Here is a 6,000-nt window from a genome sequence, read left to right on the forward strand (position 1 = left end):
GGTGATTATATTGCAATGCTTGGCTGCAGGATTGGCACAGCATTCATGAGAGCTTTTCTGCTGCCAATTCTCAGCGTGCTTCTCACCACCACCACCACCCACCCCCCACCATCTCTCATCACATCACCCTTTGCTGGCTGGTACTTCTGCTCCCTTTGGTCACTATGCTGGCTGGCTTTACTCCCCTGAGCTCCAGCAGCCAGCATCTCCCAGCGTCCACTGTCAAGGTTCCAGGCAAAGTCAGCCCTCTTCAGGTCCAGGCTGCCTTACTGCCCTCGCCTGTGCCAACTCTGACAGCCAGGACATCACTGCACAAAACCTCTTTGTAATGTAGCCCTTTGGCTAAGCTTGGTGGTCAAGGGTGACCGTTGGTATTTTGACACCTGAATATTTATTTGGACACGTGCAGACTTATTTTTTGTTGTCATTATACACTGGTCCGTAATGAGGTACACACACAGTTGTATACCTCAGTTGCTTTCTGATTTGTCTATTGGTAAAAACAAAAAGTTCCTTCAGCCCAGCATTATTACAATGACCGTCATAATCTTTCTTGTAAGTACGATCATTAGTATTTTAACAGTTAACCAAATATTAATATATTTTGTTTACTAATTAGAATGATTAATAATGATTCATTACTAAAATAGTATCATCAGTCTGGGCCCTCAGCTCGACTCCCTGAGGGTTTTGCCCAGCTCTTACAAGTGGCATCTGTGACAACTGGTCACACATGAAAATCTGACCCCTGAAGTGGCTAGGGCCTTGTGTTTCTTGTCTGGCAATGAATGTTCACACTGTGCCCAGTGCCCACTGCTTCCTGTGTCTCCTCCCTTTGTTTCTCCTGATGCCACATGCCCATCACAAGCTTCTGCATGGGCATGTCACACCGGTGCAGGTCAGAGAGTGACCCCTGAAGAACAAATAGGGGAAAGTGGGCCCTCTAGGGGGGCTCCCACATCAGCAGATCTACTGAACCATGCCTGAATGCAGGGCGCTGGCTCTGATGCTCACCTCCCCCCTGAGAGGTACTAGGGGTAGATCCCCTATTTTATAAACATGGAAACTGAGGCCTACAGAGCCTCCAGCCACACAGGTTGATAGCACCAGATGGAAACCTGGGTCTTCGTTCCCTCCTGCCAGAGGTTTCCTGTGCTTTGTTTTCCCAAATAGAAGGGTGAAACTCACTCTTTCTCTGTCTCACTCTTCTCTCTCTTTTTCTTCCTCTTTGTCTCTGGTGTTTCTGGGGAGATGTATGGCTGGATCCCGATTGCTGTGAGGAGTGGGAGAGGCAAAACTCACCCCAGCTAAGCGGTTTGGGGCACCAAGACAGGAACTCCCTTTGCTTTCCAGAGGCTGCTAATGGGAGTGGGGTGGAGTTTAGCTGGAAGAGCGGATGGAATCTCTTGCAAAACCCTAATAAATCTGCGGGCCCAGCTGTTCCTCATCTGATGATCCTGAAGGGAAAGTGTGAAATAGTAGAGATGCTGATGGGCCTGGGGGGGGCCCCTTCAAAGCCAACCCGGTTTTCCCAAAGACCCCAGAGCAGGGGTGGGAAGTATCCGGAAACGTCTGAAGGGTGTTTGTGAGAGTTGGGAGGCCTGGGCCCCCAGAGGCCAGATGCACACATGGAGCGTGCCTGGGAATGCCCTAGTCCTGGGGCCTCTGGAAAGTGGGCCACTCACCCCATCCCAGAGCGCACGAACCTTGCTGGCAATTAGGCAGCCCTGGGTTTGAATCCCAGCTCCACAGTTTGGGGGCTGTGTGGGCCTGAGTGAGATATTTAACCTCTCTGAACTTTGTTTCTGTCACCTGTAAAATGAGGATAATAATCCTCCCTGCGGGCTTGGGGGGTGCAGGGCGGGGAGTAAATGTGCTAATGTATGTAAAGCTCCTGGCATGTGATAGGTGCTCCTTCTCTTTCCTTCTTTCTCACTTCCCCTGCCCTAGGGAGTCAGAAGGGGCCAGGTGGTGCTCACCCAGAGACCAAGCCCAGGGATCAAGACCCCCATCTCCACCCAACCCATACTGCACCCCACGCCCCCTCCCCCTGGCACTCACAGCTGGTATGGATGGGATGGGGCCTTGCAGAACACTGTTCCCACTTCCCTTGTCCCTCCAGCCCCTACAGGAGTCAGGCCCCAGAGGCTAGGGTGGGGTTGCAGGGCCACTGCCCCTCCTGACCTTGACTGTTCTTGGCCAGCAGGAGCTGGACCAGAGGTTTCTAGAGTGGGCACTGCTGCCCCCAAGGCAAAGGACACCCTCTCCATGGCTGAGGACTCTGGCCCGAGTTGAAAAGCCTTTAATTGAGCTCTGGCATCTCCATTCCCCGAGAGCATAGTCGTCAATCCTCTCGGCAGACAGGCCGGCCACGAGCCCAGTTTCAGAGAGCAGGCCTGGGCTGGCCCGGGCCCAGAGGACCCAGGGGGATCTGCTGCCGATCGGCCGCGAGGACACCAGCCTCAGAGCACCCCAGCGACTTGAGCTCACAGAGGCCAGGCCAGAACTCTGCCAGTCCAGAGGGTGGAAGCCCAGCATTCTCAGGACCTAGAACCCACCCGAAAGACTGAGGGCAGGAGGAGACAGGAGCAAAAGAGGGTGAGATGGTTAGATGGCATCACCAGCTCAATGGACATGAATTTGAGCAAACTCCGGGAGATGGTGGAAGACAGGGAAGCCTGGCGTGCTGCAGTCCATGGGGTTGCAAAGAGCTGAACGTGACTGAGCAACTGAACAACAAAAGCATGCCCTGGACTGGAGTCAGACAGCCCTGGGTTCGAGAACTTGGTCAGCTGGGGAACCTCTGACGAGCCCTGGACCCCTCTGCACAGGGCCTCTGGTCTGTAAGATGCTAACAGCTCCCTGCAGGCTTGTGAAGATTGCTAAAACCATCCTCCCAAGCCTGCAGCATGGGCTCCGGGCATGTTAATCTCCTTCCCGCATTTCTTTTCTGCTTTTTCCTCTCTTAGATTTTTCTCTTTCCTTATCTCTTTGATCTTTCTTCACCTCTAAATCTCTTCTCAGCACTTTTCTCAGTCCCTCAGGCTGCTTTCTTTTCTCCTTTCCACAAGTCAGACCACAGAGGCAGGGAGGCTGGAAGGAAAGCCTCATACCTGAGACCATGGAGGCCCGGTGCTCACAGGCCTGAGGGTGCTGGCCTTCGCTGGGCTCCCAGCTCCAGAGCAGATCCTGATACTCACCTCAGCTCCTCTTATGCTTTCCCTCTTGGAGGCTTCTTCCTGGCCAAGAACAGGAGAGACAGGAGAAAGCAGGACGAGACAGGGAACAGAGGTGGTAGTCCCCCACAGCCACCCCTCAGCCTGGCAAACAGACAGCAGAGGCTACAGGAAATAAACACGACACTAGTTAAGTAATGGAGTAATGGGGTGCTTCAGTGCAACTGCTCCCCTCCCTGTGACTCCCCTCCACATCCCAGTGCAGAAAGAAGTCCTTCCTCAGATCTAACTTATACCTTCCTGCTGCACTTCCTGCCTACTTCCTTTTGGTCCATGTGGATAATGCTGCGCTCATCACCCCTCTAACGGGCACCTCCTCACTAGGCCTTCTCCTCAATTCCGTTCAGCTCAGGGGCCTTAGGGAGGGAAAGCAAACTTTAAGAGGATGTTTAAAGTTTGGCTTCTCGTCACCACATCTCAGCTGAGTCCATAAAATCGCCCTATAAAGCCCACTGGCCAGCCAGCTGCCCTCAGCCTCAGGGGCCTCCCTGTTTCATGATTGGTCCCAATTCAGACACCAGCTGGATGTAGGAACTTGCTGGCTTTTATGAAGAGATGTTAACAAGAAGCATCTCTTCCCTGCTGTCTTGTTCCCAGAAACTCCACTCATTCCCTCACTCGTGGTGTTGTTTTCCGTCAGTCATTGTTTGCCAAGCGCCTCCTGGAGCCAGGCTCTGGGTTGGGCCCTGGGGTGGGGGTGGTCACAGGTAAGAGCTGGCACAGGGGGTGGCCTCGGAAGGGCTGGCCCCACAGGAGTGAACACCTGGGCGCACCTCAGCAGTAGCTGCAGTAGCTGGATCACACTGCACTCTCAGTGTTTGTAAACTGCACGGTAATTGTGAAACAGTGTTGGAAAAACAAACAATTACAGAGCAGCCTGATAAGAGCTGCCAGGAGGTGTGCTCAGAGATCCGGGAAGCAGGAGTCCTGTTCCGCTTAGGATCAGGGAAGTCTTCCCGGCAGAGGCGCCCTATGCATCATTGCCTGAAGGATGCTTAAAAGTTTTCAAAGCAGGCAAGATGGGCCGGTGGAGGAAGGGGTAGCAAAGTTCTGGGCTCTCCTTTGCTAATGGACCAGGAATGAGGGGTGGGGACCAGGGGCCAAAGTGAAAACTGTTAGCTGCTTAGTCGTATCCGACTCTGTGATCCCAGACTCCTCTGTCCATGGACTTCTCCAGGCAAGAATACTGGAGTGGGTTGCTATTCCCTTTTCCAGGGGATCTTCCCGACCCAGGGTTGACCCCTGGTCTCCTGCATTGCAGGAAGATTCTTTACCATCTAAGCCACCAGGGAAGCCTGACCAGGAGTGAGGGGTGGGGTCCAGGGCCCGGGATCCTGGCAAAAAGCCATAGGAGCAACAGAGGATAAGTCTCTCCAGGGCTCAGTGTCTCTATCTGAGAAATGGATTTAGTGTTGGTGAGTTAAAAGACAACCCAGAAGTAATAATAGCGGCCATGTGTACAGTCTTTCAACATCTCTAGCTACTTTTATAAGCATTACCTCCCATGAGCTTCACAATAACCCTTCAAGGTAGGCAGGGCAGGTAATTTAATATCCATTCTGCAGATGAAGAAACTGAGACATAGTCCGTAACTGGAGACACTGGACTCGCAAGTGCTCACAAATGGCACGTGTGAAGCTTGTATTTAATGCTAGAGTTCTTGCCCCAGGACAGCTCAGAGGTGCTTACGGAAGTGCTGAAGGCAAGCAATGGGAGGGAAAGGCAGGGGAAATGAAGGTTCCCTCTCAGCAGCACCATACTCCCACAGGGTGCCGCCCGATATGGAGATGAGGACCAGAGACGGGTGACGGGACATAGGTCTCAGGGAGAGCCTCAGACTCAGGGGAAGAAAAAGGAAGGCCCCCTGCAAAGTAGACCTGCCTGGAGAAGGGTCCCAAGCAGAAGCCCATTCACAGGGCTCTCTTGACAGAGAGGGGTATTTGGGGAGGAGGGAGATTGAGGGTCAGCCGTGACCCCTCCAGAGCGGCCATTGTCCGTAGGTCAGGGTATTGGGTGACTAGGCACCCCCTCCCGGCTTGCCCCTAGGGGAAGGTGCTTTCGTCCCCTCCCGTGTCCCCTAACAGTGAACTGCGAGGCGCAGAGGGAACAGATACACTCAGGTGTGCAGCATCACGTGTCCTGAACACAGTCAGGCAGTCACAGACAAGCAACAGCCCTAAGTAATACCTGCTCATACCTGCTCACCCAGACTCCAACACCCAGGCCCCCACTCCCACCCTAAATGCCCCAGGATCCTCTCACATACACCCAAACCCACAATCAATCCCCCACCACCACCCATAAGAGCCCACTGACACTCCTTCACAAATAGGAACAAGGCAGCGACTTCCCTGGTGGTCTAGTGGCTAAGACTCCAGGGTCGCAATGCAGGGGGCTTAGGTTGAGAGAACTAGATCCCTGATCAGAGAACTAGATCCCACATGCCACAACTAAAGATCCTGCATGCTAGGGCAGCCAAATAAATAAATATTTATTTTTAAGTATGAAGAATGATTTAGAGTTTACAGGCACAACACCCCCAGATCCACCTGAGTCCAAAGTCATTCATGCACTGGAGTACGTAAACATGTATGGAAACAAAGTTGGGACACGCAGCCCAGCAGGCCTGAGATAAGGGACCCAGAGAGCTCTGGAGTCTGAGGCGAGGTGCCCAGCAAGGGTCCCCAGCCTGGCTTCCCTCAAGCTTGTCATTCTCTTCCCCACCCCTCCACTCACTGGACTCTCACCTCCGGCAGATAAGAGC

General features: G+C 53.2%; 1 long non-coding RNA gene across 3 annotated transcripts in view; it reads right to left on the reverse strand.

Moving 5' to 3' along the window:
* The window catches only part of LOC123333862, a 46,334-nt gene extending 44,480 nt beyond the window's left edge, over positions 1-1,854 (reverse strand). For 2 of the 3 annotated variants that reach the window (XR_006551493.2, XR_006551496.2), the window contains exon 1: positions 1,189-1,854. This is a non-coding gene — a long non-coding RNA (uncharacterized LOC123333862). The remainder of the gene's footprint in view (positions 1-1,188) is intronic. The other variant, XR_006551498.2, reaches the window with a different exon arrangement.
* Positions 1,855-6,000: the final 4,146 nt, after the last annotated feature.

Source organism: Bubalus bubalis, chromosome 1, assembly GCF_019923935.1.
Source record: "Bubalus bubalis isolate 160015118507 breed Murrah chromosome 1, NDDB_SH_1, whole genome shotgun sequence".
Classification (NCBI taxonomy): domain Eukaryota; kingdom Metazoa; phylum Chordata; class Mammalia; order Artiodactyla; family Bovidae; genus Bubalus; species Bubalus bubalis.